The following is an 18,256-nucleotide window of genomic DNA, read 5'->3' on the forward strand; positions in this document are numbered from 1 at the left end:
CTTCTTCTTGCTGCCCTCACGTAACAGGTAAGCCATCGTGGAGTGCAATGTAAAGTACAGGTTAGAGCGTTGGACCATAGTAACCGAAAGGTTGCAGAAACGCATATTCACCCTGAACAAAGCAGTTAACCCCCCTTCCTATGGCTTTCATTGGTACGGGCAGAATGTGTTCTTTAATCTGACTTGTGCTAGTTAAAAGGTCTAACATTAAAAAATATATAAAACAATAATATTCGGGGTCGGTGGCCAAAAATACCGATTTTATGAGAACTTCGAAATCAGTCCCAATTAATCGGCCATTCCGATAATTGGGTCGACCTCACGACAAACGACGTTCCATAGAAATCCTGTAATGAGAATGAAATGACTGGAACAAATGAACAAGTTACACACAGCAAGTAAGTGAAAGAAATAGTTTTTGGATTATGTTTAACTTGTAATAGGGGACATGCGTGAAAATGCCAACAAAATAACTTTTTGGTCAGTGTGTGTAACCTTTTTATTTAACTAGGCAAGTCGTTAAGAACAAACTCTTATTTACAATGACTGTCAATAGACCCTCGGGCTAACAATTGTGCGTGCCAGGCTAATGGGACTCCCATGCATCACTGGCCGAATGTGATACCGCCTGAATTGGAACCAGGGACTGTAGTGACATCTATAGCACTGAGACGAGTGCCTTAAAACCACTGTGTCCGTGTTTAAGCATTCTAGTACAGTTAAATAATTTAAAGGCCCCAATTTTTTTTAAATATTTGGGAATTCTTTTTGGGGGGTAGGGAAAATATTGGATATTGGTACCCCTAAAATGTCATATCGGGTGTGCATCACTACTTTGAATGCTGAACTGGAGTCAATGAAACAGCATTCTCACATAGGTGTTCCTTCTTGTCCAGATGTGGTAAAATATGGTGGGTGTGAATAGCGATGGAAATGGGCATCTTCGTGGATCTGTTGCAGCCTTCGGTAGACATTGGAAGGGGGCAAGTGTACCTGGCATGCTGACCTTTTGAGGGCCATGGACGGCTACATTACACATCTGTTGCAAAAAGTGCAACCACAAAGCCTCTGTAGGAAATGTGTCTACCAGTCTTTCTTCCCTGAACTTGTGATTTCTAAACTTTGGATGGGCCAAAGGTATTTTTATTGCATCACATTCGAACATTGCAATACAGAAAAATATACAAATATCAAAAAAGACCAAAAGAAAGAAGTAAATATACAGAAAAAAAATAAACGCAACAATTTCAATGGTTTTACTGGGTTTTACAATTCATATCAATCAATTGAAATAAGTAAATGAGGTCCTAATCTATGGATTTCACATGACTGGGCCCACCCACTGGGGATCTAGGCCCAGGTAATCAGGTGTCTTTACCCGCAAGCATGTATTATTACAGTTAGAATACACCTCCAGTTTCATCAAAGGTTTCTGATTGGTCTCAGATGATCCCGCATGTGAAGAAACCGGATGTGGATGTCCTGGGCTGGCATGTGCGTTACGTTGCGGTCGTCTGCGTTTGTGAAGCCGGTTAGACATACCGTCAAGATTCTCTTGTGGTAGAGAAATTAACATTATATTCTCTGTCAACAGCTCTGGTGGACATTCCTGCTGTCGGCATGCCAATTGCACGTGACATTGTGTTAGTGACACAACTGCATATATTTTTGTGGCCTTTTGTCCCCAGTACAAGGTGCACCTATGTAATTAATGCTGTTTAATCAGCGTCTTGATATTCCACAGCTGTCAGGTGGATGGATTATTTTGGCAAAGGAGAAAATGCTCACAGGGATGTAAATCAATTTGTGCACAAAATTTGAGGAATAAGCTCTTTGTGCTTAATAGTATTTATATTTCAGCTAATTAAGTGGTGCACTGGCTCTAAGGGCGTGCTGAGGTGTCAGCTTACACCTCGGTTCAATCCCAGGCTGTGTCACACGGCCAAGTGACCCGGGAGACCCGAGCCGGTGCACCATTGTCCAAAGGCGTCGTCAGGGGTTGAGGTGGGTTTGGCTGACCTGGATTTGCATGTGTGCTCCTAGCGACTTGTGGCGCCTGCAAGCTGACGTTGGACAGTGCTTCCTCCCACACGCTGGTTTCCAGGTGGCGAGCAGGCGTTGTCAAAAGGTGCGGCTTGCAGGGTCGTAGTTTGGCGGAGGACGCATGGCTCTCGACCTTTGCCGAGTCCGTAGGGGAGTTGCAGCGATGGAGACAAGACTAACTACCAATTAGTAAAATTTTTAAGAAATAAAACAAAAACATGGGACACTTGGCACATTGCGTTTTATTTTTTTTCGTATAATAAATACAAACCAGAGAGACACACAAGCATATTACACTATAAACAAATTACACACTTTGATCATTTCTATTTATGCCTTTCAGGGATGTTTTCTAATATTCTATATCAATTTAGAAAAATATGTACACATTTATTTTTTTACCCATGAACTTCATTTATATCTTTGAGTACATTGCGTTAGTCACTTCTCCTCACCCATTTCTCGGTAGTCCCTGTCCCTCCAGTTGGTGGTTGGCGGTTGCTTGGCAACATGCACAGGCTGGTTCACATTGCACTGAGGTCAACAGCGGGCCTAAACAAGAGCGCTAACTGGGGCATGATGAACCACACTCACCTGACCAAGGCTGGAAGACCTACGCTATCACATTAAACCACCTGGCTCTAAGGCTTGGGGATGAACCCGAACTACGCCTACAGTGCCTTCTACAGAAAGTATTCATACCCTTGACTTATTCCACATTTTGTGTTATAGCCTGAATTACAAATTGATATATTTTCTCACCCATCTACACACCATGACAAATTGAATACATGTTTTTAGAAATGTTTGGAAATGTATTAAATTAAATACAGAAATATCTAATTTACATAATGTAAGTACCCACCCTGAGTCAATACTTTGTAGAAGCACCTTATTGTTGATTACAGTCTTTCTGGGTAAGTCTCCGAGCTTTCCACACCTGGAATGTACAACATTTTATATTTATTTATTTATTTATTTTTTCCAAAAAATTATTCAAGCTCTGTCAAATTGGTTGTTGATCATTTGCTGAACAATCGCGTATGGTCTTGCCATAGATTTTCAAGTAGACTTAAGTCAAAACTGTAACTCTTCCCTTAGGAAACATTCTCTGTCTACTTGGTAAGCAACTTCAGTGTAGATTTGGCCTTGTTTTAGGCAGTGTTGGGGGGAAAAGTACTCCATTGTCATACATAAGTAAAAGATACCTTAATAGAAAAGTAGGTCGAAGTGAAAGTCACCCAGTAAAATACTACTGGAGTAAAAGTCTTAAGAATTTGGTTTTAAATATACTTAAGTATCAAAAGTAAATGGAATTGCTAAAATGTACTTAAGTATAAACCATTTAAAATTCACTTATTATGCAAACCAGATGGCATATTTTCCATGTAAATTTTTAAAAAGGGTGACGGATAACCGGGGGCACACACCAACAAAGCAGAAGCATTTGTGTTTTTTAGTTAGTCCGCCAGATAGAGGCAGTAGGGATGACCAAGGGATGTTATGTTGATAAGTGTTATTAATTGGACCATTTTCATGTCAAAGCGTGTGAGTAAAATGTATGGAGTACATTATATAGAATTTGGCAAAAATATAAATACCACAAAAAACTATACGTGCAAATACTTTAAAGTACTACTTCGTACTTTACACCACTGGTTTTTAGGTCATTGTTCTGCTGAAAGGGGGAACTAATCTCGGAGTCTGTTGGAAAGCATAGAATGAACCAGGTTTTCCTCTAGGATTTTGCCTGTGCTTAGCTCCATTATGTTTATTTTTTTATCTTGAGAAACTTCCCCAGTCCATAATGATTACAAGCATACCCATAACATGATGGAGAATGGTACTCAGTAATGTATTGGATTTGACCCAAACACTAATACTTTGTATTCAGGAAAAAAGTTAATTGCTTTTGCTACATTTTTTGCAGTATTATTACTTAAGTGCCTTGTTGCAAACAGGATGCATGTTTTGGAATATTTGTATTCTCTACAGGCTTCCTTTTCACTCTGTCAATTAAGGTTAGTATTGTGGAGTAACAGTTTTCTCCTATCACAGCCAATAAAAAATGGTACTATTGTGCACTCAAGATAACATTGAACACTACTTTGGTCTTATTGATTTACATTACATTTTATAGTAAACGATTTTACTCACAACTGAACACAACTACAACAAAGTTTAATATATATGGTGTTCAAAGCTACAAATAACATCGAAAAATATTTTACAAAACGCACAATGTTCATGGCGTATTGTGTGTAAGTCAGTGACACAAACATTGAGTGTAATCAATTTTAAATTCATGTTGCAACACAACAAAATGTGGAAAAGTTTCTGAAGTCACTGTAGCTCTAAGATTGGGTGAACCAAGCTTGCAGCTGCTTTGAAGCTGCCCCAATGAGCCAGTAGAGTCTCTGGCATTAAAGCAGCTTTTCCCAGCCATTGGAGTTCTCTGAACAGTTAATTCACTGTTCATGCGTGTTTCATTTTAAAACATTTATCTTACAAAGTAGTTATTTAATCTAACTGCTTAACTATTTATCTGTACATGTAATTGTGTTTGGGTTTTTGTTTTACAGGAAAATATGCGGGCACTATCTGATGTGTGGAAACATTTTCACTGCAGCTAATGTAGAAGAGAAAGCTGTGTACATTTTGCAAATACTGTGCCAAATCATGCAACAAAGATGCAGTCATCTGGCCAAAGTGCATCAAGTTCCCTCAGTAGCTACTGCAACAAGCAACCTCGACAAAGTCCCTCTACTTCTGTTCGAGGTGAAAATGATGAATCGGACACCTTATCGATAGCAACGCTCAGTTCATGGTCCTCCCGGAATCAAGTTTGACTCAATGGAGGAATGTAATCAAATGCTGTTAGATATCTTGCTTGACTGTGTATGCAACTGGCTCGCCTCTGATGCTCTTTGGGCAGCGTGTATTGGAGATTTCTGAATGTTCTTAGCCATACATTCCTACCAGCAGACATGCAAATCTGCTCATTTGCTGGATGCAGAGAGTTCAACAGAGGACAAGTGAAGGTCAAGCAAATCAAATTAAATAGCCTGTATTGCAATCATCTCTGATGGGTGAGTCGAATGTTGTGGGTAAGGAATAATTAACTACATCTTCCACCTCAACCAGTATTCTACAGAGCACAGTGCAGGACAACAGGCACCCCGGTCTCTACGTGAATGAGCTGAAGGCAGTCATCAATGACCTTGGACCACAGAAAATTATTTGCACTGGTGACAGACAATGCTGCAAACGCCAGAGGCTGCTTGGTCTTATGATGAATCCTACTCACATCACGCCCATTGGCTGTGCTGCTAATACGTGAATCTGCTCCTCAAGGACATCGCAAGCACTGAAAACAATGGATACACTCTACAAGAGAGCCAAATATTCCAGAGTATGTGAAGGGTTAATCAAGTTATAGCAGCAATCTGCCTCGCCAAGCAAGGTAGAATAAGTGCACCACATAGAAGCTGCCCATGTACCATTTTGGGGTGCGTTGTCTCATCATGTTTGACAGTCTCCTGGAGGGAAAGTCTCTCCAGAACTAGCCGCCATCACAGTCTGACGATATAGGCCCAATCGAGATCCTCTGGATGATGTATTTGGGAGAGTAGTAGGCAGCCTGAAACCTATAGCGATAGCCATTGCGCGGATTGAGGAGACAATGCCATCTGTCTGATGTTCCAGACTATGCTTGCAGATGTGAAGAAATCGTCTACCCAGCCCACTTCTTTGCTGTTGCTCCCAGCAGAAGAAGCTTCTTGATTCTGGAATACATCAAAAGTGTAATGACTTCTGTATGAAGCCCATGCATACAGCGTGTGTGGACACAAAATGTGTGCTGTGAGCTTCCTGTCACAGACAGAGATCAACAAGCCCTATGGTGTCATCACTACTGTGTCTAGCCACCTTGGCCTGGATGAGGGCAAGGTTCTTGGCAATCTGGAAGTACACTTCAAGCAAGGGCTTTGGGATGGAGATGCAATATGGCAGTCGTTGCCAACATATCTCATCAACCACCCTGTGAAGGGACTTGTGGATCTAAGGCTCTCGCCTTGCCTCCGTAATCCTCGAAATCCCAACATCAGCACCTCAGGCGCAGCTGGTCGCGATAGGAACGCACAAAAGCCGCGGCCGTTGACAATACAAGGGTTGAAAATTGGGGTATCCGGGCAAAATTTGAGGGCTTTGGGGCTGACAACGAACCATCCTCAACAAAGGTCTGGAAGGGTTACAGTGAAGATAGGCCTCAGAGTCTGATGTTCAGAGGTGGACATTGAGAGTCCAGGAGAGAAGCGTGGACCCAGCAAAGCAAACTTCTAAACTGTCGCTACGGATGCTTGTGTTGGCGTTTTTTTGGGAATGTGATGGATCATTCAATATTCCCTTTTGTTGTTCAATTGAAATCATCCATAACAAAACTCATTTTATTAAAGTTACATTAAGTAGCTAAATAGTTTTTTTATTTCTATTGGAAGGATTTAATCATTTGCGGTCTCTACTTATGATAAAATTAAGTTTGTCTCCATATGATAGGAAAATATATACAATGCAAAAAACATCTACATTTAAATGGTGTTAATTTGCATATATTCCCTTGGCAAGTTTCCACCTTTGTGAATATTACCCAAGATGTACAAGCCTAGTTGTACATGAGACTAGCATGCTTTTTGAAAATAGGATTGCTATTATTTTCTAACGGTGTCATGAGGATACTCTCGATGCCAATAGCCTAAGCCTGTCCTTACAAAGTGGAGTGAGGTGGGAAAGGAGAGAAGGTGGATCAAAAACTTAGGTTTGAGCTCTGTTCAAAATATCACTTTTAATATATTCGGTTCACATGTTCCTGTGACACAAATATTTATGTATATTCTTACTATAAAATGTGTATTTACTGTGATAAATTTATGTGTGTCTTGTCTTTAATGAACCATTGATTTCATTAATTTGGACGTTGCATAATTCAACTCAATGCCACATTCTATTGTTTTGAAAATTAATGTTATTAGTCTTATGTTCAAGACATGCCTAAAAAAAAAAAATTATAATGGATTTCTTTGATGGTGTACATTCACTGTATTTATTAAAATGGATGAACACCCACATCTGCACCTACTAATACCGCCATCCGCAGCATTCGTGTAGGAGATATAAAAGAAATATTAAAGGCGTATGCGGGCAAGAATGTGGTAAAACTGGGCGGTTTGTAGGTGGTCATATAAACATTGGCCATTTTTCTCACGGGCAAAAATAAGTAAATCTATGTGAAATCAGTTTAGGTCTCTGCCAGCTGGAGCTATAATCTCGTAGTGGGAGGATCCAGTTGATTAATCCAATTTAAACTAATGCCTGTAACTCTCCTGTTAGAGCTGATCCAGACACTTGGTTTCCCCAGCATTGTATAGCTATTAGCTGCCAGTATCTGGACAGGTGACTCTCGTAGGGCCTTGTGCAAAGCGTGATTAGGCCTACAACAAGTTTATGATCCAGCCCAATTTCTCAAGAAATCAAAAACAACTACTGAGTAGATGTGTTATGTGTAATGTCTGACTATACCTCACTAATTGGCCTCTTTTCACTATCTCTCAGGTGCTGAGATCAGGGGAAAGTACAATTTATCCAAACAGATGAAGTAGTTTCCTGGGTATCTACACAAGTGTTGGGACATGGACAATCATAAATTTAACAATTTTGTAGTTACTTTTATTGTAAATGAATAGAATGTTTATTTAACTTCTGCCATCAATGTGCATTCTACCATAATTACAGATAATCCTACTGAATAATGGTGAGAAGTTACTTTAAATATTATACCCCAAATACTGAAGGCCTCCCAAGTTTTATTTTATTGGTGAGTAAACATTTCTTGGGGAGTATGTTTATATTTCTGTAACCTTCTCGTATTCACGATTCGTCCAAGTTATCATGGTAGCGTCAAATAACCTCTATGGGCTAGGTGGGGCGATTGGCGTCCACTCTATTCAACAGCCAGCGGCGTGGCGAAATACAAAAACTCAAATGCTATCAAATTTATTTATATGGCCCTTCTTACATCGGCTGATATCTCAGTGCTTATGCGAAGCAGCCTAAAACCCAAACAGCAAGCAATAGCAAATTGCAAGCACGGTGGCTGGAAAAACTCCCTAGAAAGGCCAAAACCTAGGAAGAAACAAGAGAGAACCGGGCTATGAGGGTGGCCAGTCCTCTTCGGCTATAATTTCAATATTTCAAACATACGACTATTTTACACCATTTGAAAAGATAAGACTTCGTTAATCTAACCACATTGTCCGATTTCAAAAAGGCTTTACAGTAAGAAAGCAAAACATTAGATTATGTTAAGTACATAGACACAATAACCACACAGCCATTTTCAAACAAGCATATATGTCACAAAAACCCAAAACACAGCTAAATGCAGCACTAACCTTTGATCTTCATCAGATGACACTCCTAGGACATTATATTTATACAATACATGCATGTTTTGTTCAATCAAGTTCATATTTATATCAAAAACCAGCTTTTTACATTAGCATGGATGTTCAGAACTAAGCATACCCTGCAAACTTCTGGTGAATTTACTACGTGCATCATGATAAACGTTGACAAAAGACATTATTTTAAGAATTATAGATACAGAACTCCTTTATGCAATAGCTATGTCAGATTTTAAAATAGACACCCAAGTGAAAGCACATTTTGCAATATTCTGAGTACAAGCTCTATGCATCACGGCTAGCTAATTTTGACACCCGCCAAGTTAGAATTTGACTAAACTCAGAATTAGTATTAGAAAAATGTGATTACCTTAGCTATTCTTCGTCAGAATGCACTCCCAGGACTGCACTTCCACACCAAATGTTGTTTTTGTTCCAAATAATCCATAGTTATGTGCAAATACCTCTGTTTTGTTAGTGAATTTCGAGTCACTATCCAAAAAGTGGCATTAGTGCATTTAAGGACCAAAAAATTCCAAAATGTTCCATTACTGTGCTTAGAAGCATGTCAAGCGGCTATTTAAAATCTATTTTTATGGTATTTTCTCAGAAAATGGCGATAATATTCAACGGACAATGCTGTAACCGTTCAAAAGGAAGAAAAATGGTGATGTCTCGTGAGCCGGCATGTTTCCAATCTCTTAGTCACCAGGCAGTCCACTGACAAACTGTGCTCCTGTACTCTGCCCAGAGACAGGAGCCAAATCCAATCAGCTTTCTGAGCAGCCACAGAGAGCCAATGGAAATATTAAGTGCTAACCACTGCTTACGGGCCTGTAGTTTTGATAAGAAGCAAAATGAAACTACAAATTCACTTGAACCAGAAGGCCACTTCCTGTGGAATTTTCTCAGGTTTTTGAATGATGTCTGAGTATAACAGAACTCATATGGCAGGCAAACAGTTTTAGAAACTTCAGAGTGTTTTCTATCCAAATCTACTAATAATATGCTGTCGTTTCTGGGAAAGAGTAGTAACCAGTTTACAAATCGGGTGCGTTTTTTTATCGACCGTGAAAATGCCTTTAAGCCCAGACAGGACCCAATGTAAGTGTTTAGAAACCATACATTCTTATTTACAATAAGTCACTCCCAGAAAATGACAGTCTATATCTTACTATTAATTTCTGTGGGCACAAATAATCTGAAAGCATAGCAAAACAAGCAGCAAATGCATCGCGAGCAAGTTTGTAGACTCAAGCAGCGTAATCATTGTGATCTTTAAGATGTAAGGACCAAATTATAAACTTTTGAACTATAATACACAAGTGAATTTGTCCCAATACTTTTGGTCTCCTAAAATGGGGAGACTATATGCCGCGTGCTGTATTTTCTAAACAGTTAACCAATATGGATTAAAATGCCCTCAAATTAAAGCTGACATTCTGCACCTTAATAACCTCATAGTCATTTGCTTAGCATTTTCAAATCCAAGTGCTAGAGTACAGAGCCAAAACCCTCCCTCCCCTCAGGATCATCCATGGGTGGGCTATTCAGAGAAGGTGTAAGCAGTACAAGCGGAGGTGTGCTCTTCACCTCTGATTGGCAATTAGTATTAGTACTTCCCAGTCTCCCTGGTTTCTCAGCAGCAGTCGTGGCCGGTCACGTTAGTGGCGGTCTTATCGCCAAGCAGAGACTGTTCTAATGAGAGTTGTTCTTTGAGAGGCGCCACACCAGTATCTTACCTAGTTATTTTTTTTAATCTAATTTAGCTTTTGTTGCTTTGTAACTGTTTTTCTATACCTGTATACCTCCTCTCCGTTGTAGGCTTTACAGGCTGCTCCCCATGCCTTGGCTGCAACCCTTCTAATTTAATGTACTCTGCATTCACAACTCCAGTGAATTCCCGTATCTCTAGCGTTTTGAACTGCCGATCTCGATCAGAAAGAACACTGAGTTCATCTTCAGCCTATGCTGCCATTGTCCCTTGACTTTTTGGCTTTGACGGAGACCTGGATCACCCCAGAGAACACTGCTACTCCATCTGCTCTCTCTTCATTTGACTACGTTTTCTCTCATAGTCCAAAAAAGGCATGTGGTCGTCGCGGAGTGGTGGCACAAAGACACTCATTTCTTCCCTAACTGAGATTTTCTCATCTCACTCTCTCACCTGTCCATCCTCATTTGAATTCCATGCTGTCCTTCTCCACTCTCCAACTTTGTCATCTGTTGCCCCGCAGGTGTCCTTGGAGAGTTCCTCAATGAGCTTGACACTTTGATAAGCTCATTTTCCTGGCCGATAATGGCATCTTCGTGCTTGGCTTCACCATCCCTGCATCGGTCTTCAATTAATTTCTTTCCAACTCTCTCTTGACCCTCCCCTTGCCTCTTAAGGCTCACCCTTCCCAATCCCCTTCAACTCACAAGGCAGGCAATATGCTTGAACTCATCTTTACTAGCGGCTGTTGGCCTACTAATCTCCACTGCAACCCCCCTCAAGGTCTCTGGTCACTACTTTGTTCCTTTTCTCCAATCCTAGCCCTTACCCAGATGGTCATGAACCTTCTCTCGCTCTCGCATATATATATCTCATCATCATCATCATGTCTTCTATCCCTATCATCTCTCCCCTCTGCTAAATCCTTCTCCCTTAGCCGGTCCACCTCTCCTGATTCTGCCTCTTCGACCCTACTCTCCCCTCCTTTTTCGCGTCCTACCTGAAGAAAGTTCACATTGTCCTTCCTCTCCTGCTCCGTGGATGAGTGACTCGTACAAGCTTAAAGAACAACGGGCTGCTAACCTTGACTGAATGAAAATATTTGTAAAACTTCCTGGATAAATGTGGTTCACTCACTCCTCTACCTTCTCTTCCTCTGTAACTGATGCTTAAGACACTTTCTATCTTTCTACATTTCAAGCTTCTGCCTCTTAACCTAAAACTCTTTTCCACCTTCTCCTCCCCTCCTAAATCCTCATCATTCACTCAGCCCTAATGAGTCCACTGGTCCCACTCACACTGAACTACCCCTACGCCTTGACCTCTTTCTCCTCTTTCTCCAGATGACATCCTGCGACTAATGATGTCAGGCCGCCCCACAACCTGCCCGGCTCAAAGTTATCCCATCCTCCCTTCTCCAGACCATCTCTGAGACCTCCATCTCTCTCATCAACTCATCCCTGACCACTGGCTGTGTTCCCCCTGACTTCAAAATGTTCAGTCGGCTCCCCTCAAGAAGCCAACACTCGACTCTTCTGACGTAAAAAACTATAGACCTGCTATCTTTCTTTTCTTTCAAGACACTTGAGCGTGCTGTGTCTCTGATCAAATAAGTGGGGAAATAAGTGTTTGACCCCTCTGCAAAACATTACTTTGTACTTGGTGGCAAAACCCTTGTTGTAATCAGAGGTCAGACGTTTCTTGTAGTTAGCCACCAGGTTTGCACACATCTCGGAAGGGTTTGTCCCCTCTCTTTGCAGATCTTCTCCCCAAGTCGTGCCAAGGTTTTTCGAGGCTGACGTTTGGCAACTCGAGCGTTCAGCTCCCTCCCACAGATTTTCGGATTAAGGTCTGTAGACTGGCTAGGCCACTCCTTCTTCTTGAAGCCCTCCTTTGTTGCCTTGGCTGTGTGTTTTGGGTCATTGTCATGCTGGAATACCCAATCACTACCCGTGCATTGCCCTGGCTGAGGAGAGAGGTTCTCACCCAAAATTGTTACATGGCCCGTCCATACGTCCCGCTGATGCGATGAAGTTGTCCTGTCCCTTAGCAGAAAAATACCCCCAAAGCATAATGTTTCCACCTCCATGTTTGGCCAGTGGGGATGTTCTTAAGGTTATCTGAATCATTCAGATGTTCATGTATATTGCTTTCTTGAGCAGGGGACCTTGCGGGCACTACGCAGGATTTCAGTCCTTCACGGTGTAATTAATGTTACCAATTGTTTTCTTGTGGTGGCTATGGTCCCCAGCTGCCTTGAGATCATTTGACAAAGATCCTCCTGTAGTTCTGGGCTGATTCCTCACCGTTCTCATTATCATTGCAACTCCAGGGTGAGATCTTGCATGGAGCCCCAGGCCGAGGGGAGATTGTGGATTCTTTGTGTTTCTGTTTTTCGCAGTGTGCACCAACTGTTGTCACCTTCTCACCAAGCTGCTTGGCGATGGTCTTGTAGCCCATTTCCAGCCTTGTGTAGGTCTACAATCTGTCCCTCACATCCTTGGAGGCTCGTTGGTCTTGGCCATGGTGAGTTTGGAATCTGATTGATTGCTTCTGTGGACAGGTGTCTTTTATACAGGTGAGGTGAGATTAGGAACACTCCTTTAAGAGTGTGCTCCTAATCTCAGCTCGTTACTTGTATAAGGAACACCTGGGATGAAGAAATCTTTCTGATTGAAAGGAGGGGGGTCAAATACTTATTTACCTCATTAAAATGCACAAAATCAATTTATAACATTTTTGACATGTGTTTTTCTTAAGTTTTTTTGTTATTCTGTCTCTCATTGCTCAAATAAACCTACCATTTAAAATTATAGACTGATCCTTTCTTTGTCAAGTGGGCAAGCGTTACAAAATCAACAAGGGGATCAAATACTTTTTTTTCCCCTCACTGTAAGCTACTTCTTACCAAAGAGACTCTGGGATTTCGAGTCCAGGCTCTGCTCGCCCAGCTGGCCCCGATCGGGGAGGCCCATGGGGCGGCCTTTGCAATTGGCCCAGCGTCAATCCGGGTTAGGGAGGAGGTTGGCCGGCAGGGGATATCCTTGTCTCGCGCCAGCGCACTAGCAGTTCACTGTGGCGGGCGCAGGTGCACGCTGACCAGGTCGCTGGGTGTGTGATGTTTCCTCAGTGACATAGTGCGGATGTTAAAACAGTGCGGCTTGGTTTGGGTTGTGTTCAGGTAAAACCGACCTTCGCCTCTCCCGGAGTCCGTTCGGGAGTTGTACCCGATGAGACAAGACAGTGACTACTAACAATTGGATACCACAAAATTGGGGAGAAAAAGGGGTTACATTTTTAAGAAAGAAATTAAATTAAAAAATTGATTTAGAAGTTGATTGGTAAGGTATGAACACAATGCACAAAACTAAATGCTATATCAACGTCTAGCTAGCTAGTAACATAATTAAGTCACAATGGATTAGTTTCCATGAAGCAGCTGCCTGTAGCTGGCTGCCGAGAGTCAATGCCGTGTCTTTTCGTAGCTAGCTGGCTATTGTTAAGCATCTAGCAAAAGCTTGTGTCATGGGCTGTTTGCGATTGTGGAGAAATTAATTAAGTTGTCTTTGTCATCTTGCTAGCTACTTATTCAGCCGTGTGGAAATTTACGTTCTTGTGAGATTTTTTTTTCAGCTTTCCTTTTCCCTCAGTTTTTTCCAGGTTTCGCTCTCCAATCACTTTGTTTTATTGTTTTTACTTCAATTTTGTTGTTTTTGTAAGGGCCTGATGCTTAAACCACATCGGAGCCACTTTGTAGGTATGGAAAAAATAGATATTTTTCATTTTGTGTGTAGTTACCCTTTACCCAATGCAAGTGTGCACCATCAAAGAGACCATTGTTTGGTAGCGATGTTTCTATAGTGCTCATGTGATTTGCAAATTTCTAAACAGATGGCGCTACTGGATTGATGCAAATAAGCTCATATTCTGCCAAGGTAGGCATAAACGTTATGATGAACAATTGAAGGTTTTTGGGAAAGCCTTTCCATCTTTACCAGAAGAGGTTTTCATTAGTGTAATACTTCTTGTTGCCACAAAGTAGACATACACTACCATTCAAAGTTTGGCGTCCTTAGAAATGTCGGTTTTTGAAAGAAAGCACATTTTTCTGTCCATTTAAAAATTACTTCAAATTGATCAGAAATGCAGTGTAGACATTATTAATATTGTAAGAGGGCTGTTAGTAGCTGGAAATGGCAGATTTTTAATAGAACATCTACATTGGTGTTCCAGTGGTCCATTATCAGCAACCATCACTCCTGTGGTTCGATGGCACGTTGTGTTAGCTAATCTCAGTTTATCATTTTAAAGGCTAATTGATCATTCGAAAACCCTTTTGCAATTATGTTAGCACAGCTGAAAAACTTGTGCTAATAAAAGTAATAAAACTATCGCCTTATACTAGTTGAGTATCTGGAGCATCAGCATTTGTGGGTTCGATTACAGGCTCAAAATGGTAGGAAACAAAGAACTTCTGAAACTCGTCCAGTCTATTCTTGTTCCTGAAGATCTCGTACCAACGCCTGTGTACTACTCCCCTTCACAGAACAGGTGCAAACTGGTTTCTAACCAGAATCGAAAGGTGGGAGGCCGATTGCACAACGAGGCGGGAGGGACAAGTACATTAGTGTCTAGTTTGAGACAGACACCTCACAAGTCCTCAACGTTGCCACATTGAAAGTCACGGAGAGCGCTTCAGTAAGGTCATTCTACTGCAAGAGTTTGTCTATAGGTGCATGGCTGTGTGCTTTCGATTTTTATACACCTGTGCCAATGCGGTGTGGCTGAAATATCTGAATCCACTCATTTGAAGGGGTGTCACATACATTTTGTTTATATGGTGCATTTTAGAAAGTTATTCAGTCCCCTTGACTTTTCCACATTTAATTTTATTACAGCTTTATTCTAAAATGGATTAAATACATTTTTTTTTTTACAAAGAAAATCTACACACAATACCCCATAATTACAAAGCAAACTGGGTTTGTAGATATTTTTGCACATTTATAAAAACATATACATTTTTTTACGTGCTCAGACCCCACTTTGCTGTGATTGAAATTGAGCTCAGGTGCATCCTGTTTCCATTAATCATCCTTGATGTTGTTACAACCATGATTGGAATCCACCTATGGTAAATTCAATTGATTGGACATGATTTGGAAAGGCCCACACCTATCTATATAAGGTACCATAGTTTAGCAACAACCAAGCCATGAGGTCAAAGGAATTGTCCGTGGAGCTCATAGACAAGTTAATGTCGGCACAAATCTGGAGAAAATTGTGAAATAATTCTGCAGCATTAGAAGGTCCCCAAAAACAACGTGGCCTCCATCATTCTTAAATGGAATAAGGTTGGTACCACCAAAACTCTTAGTGCTGGCCGCCTGGCCAACTGTAGCAGAGCAATCGGGGGGGAAAGGGGCTTGGTCAGGAGGTGACCAAGAACCCGATGGTCACTCTAATGACTCCTAAGAAGTACCTCTATAGGAGAACCTTCCAGAAGGATAGGCCCTAAGCACGCAGGGAGGTGGTTTCAGGACAAGACTCTGAATTTCCTTCAGTGGCCCATGTTCCTGGACTTGAACCCAATCGAACATCTCTGGAGAGATCTGAAAATAGCTGTTGAGTGATATTCCCCATCCAACCTGACAGGCTTGAGAGGATCTGCAGAAGAATGGGAGGAAACTCCCCAAATACATTTGTGCCAAGCTTGTGGCGTCATACCCAAGACTATTGCGCGAGGCTGTAGCCAAAAAAACATAGGCGCTTCAACAAGAGTACTGAGTTACTAGGTCTGAATACTTATGTAAATGTGAGGAAATATTTCCATATTGTTTTCTGTTTTTGCTTTGTCATTGTGGGAGTTGTGTGTGTAGATTAAGGAAACAATTTCATCGAATTTTAGAAGTAGGAAACAACTGCGCAGTAACATTGTGGAAGGGTCGAGATTCTGAATATTTTTCGAGATGCACTATATATATTGTATTTTTCATATTTGTCTTATTTTTATATACATACGCACAACCAGTCAAGTTTGGTTGCCTGCTCATTCGGGTTTTTTTTTTTTTTTCTTTTTTTTACCATTTTCTACATTGTAGAATAATAGTGAAGACATCAAAACTATGAAATAACACATGGAATCATGTAGTAACCAAGAAAGTGTTAAACAAATCAAAATATATTGAGATTCTTCAAAGTAGCCACCCTTTACTTATGATGACAGCTTTGCACGCTTTTAGCATTCTCAGCCAGCTTCATGGGGTGGTCACCTGGAATGCATTTAAATTAAAATGTTTATTTTATGGAATTTCTTTCTTTCCTTAATACGTTTGAGCCAATCAGTTGTGTTTGTGGCAAGGTAGGGTGGTATACAGAAGATGGGGCTATTTTGGCAAAAAGGCGAAGTCTATATTATGTAGAACAGCTGAAATAAGCAAAGAGAAATGACAGTCCGTTACTTTAAGACATGAAGGTCAGTCAATCGAGGAAAATTTCAAGAACTTTGAAAGTGCAAGTCATAAAACCATCAAGCACTATGATGAAACTGGTTCTCATGAGGACCGCCACAGGAAAAGGAAGACCCAGAGTTACCTCTGCTGCCAGAGGATAAGTTAATTAGAGTTAACTGCACCTCAGATTGCAGCCCACATAAATGCTTCAGAGTTCAAGTAACCGACACATCTCAACATCAGCTGTTCAGAGGAGACTGTGTGAATCAGGCTTTCATGGTCAAAATTTCTGGAAAGAAACCACTACTAAAAAGGACACCAATAAGAAGAATTGACTTGTGTGGGCCAAGAAACATAGACAATGGACATAAGCCCAGTGGAAATCTCTGTCCTTTGGTCTGATATGAGTCCAAATCTTTGCAAGATGCAGAGTAAGGTGAGCGGATGATCACATGTGTGGTTCCCACCGTGAAGCATGGAGATGGAGTGTGGGGTGCTTTGATGGTGACAGTATGTAATTTATTTAGTATTCAGGCACACTTAACCAGCATGGCTACCACAGTATTATGCAGCGATACTCCATCCCATCTGGTTTTGCACTTAGTGGGACTATCATTTGTTTTCAACAGGACAATGACCCAAGGAACATCTTGAGAGGCTGTGTAAAGAAGGGCTTTTTGACCAAGAAGGAGAGTGATGGTGTGCTGCATCAGGTGACCCTGGCCTCCCACAATTCCAACCTCAACCCAATTGCTATGGTTTGGGATGAGTTGGACCGCAAAGTGAAGGAGAAAAGCTGACCAGCAAGTACTAAGCTGTTGGAACTACTTCAAGACTATTGAAAAAGCATTCCTCATGTGAAGCTAGTTGAGAGAATGCCAAGAGTGTGCAAAGCTGTCTCAAGGCAAAGGGTGGCTAAATTGAAGAATCTCAAATATAAAATATATTTTGATTTAGTTAACACTTTTTAGGTACTACTTGATTCCATATGTTATTTCATAGTTTTGATTTCTTCACTATTATTATACAATGCAGAGAAAACAGTAAATATAAAGGGAAAACCCTTGAATGAGTGGGGTGTGTCCAAGCTTTTGACTGGTACTGTATATTAGAAATGCAAGGGGGCACTTTCGGACTTGATGCCGGAGGAGGTTTTTATATGGTGGCGCAGCCAAGTCCACAAAAAGTGTTGTGCCCCTCTTACATTCTTTAGGGAGAACTCACACTCACACTCCTTCCAGAGTACACTAACATCCCTTGCACAACTACAACAGACAGACCTCCCTATACACCCCTCATCTCACTCCCACTCTCTCCTTCTGCCTTTTTCTCTCTCAGTTATCTGAATGGCCTGGATAGGATAGCCCCCGCAGACATGCGTACCCACCCAGCAGGATGTGCTGAGGACCAGGGGTAAGACCACCGGCCGTGTGGAGCCAGCACTTCACCTTCAAAGACCTCCACTTCGTGAGACACAGTCCCTAAGTGTTGTACCTCTAGAGGTAACAACCCTCTCAATAGTCTAAGCCAACTCATGACACCCGCTGGGTGTGCGTCACCCTCTATATTCTATAGAGTTCAGTTCCAGG

Source organism: Salmo salar, chromosome ssa10, assembly GCF_905237065.1.
Source record: "Salmo salar chromosome ssa10, Ssal_v3.1, whole genome shotgun sequence".
NCBI classification, from domain to species: Eukaryota; Metazoa; Chordata; class Actinopteri; order Salmoniformes; family Salmonidae; genus Salmo; species Salmo salar.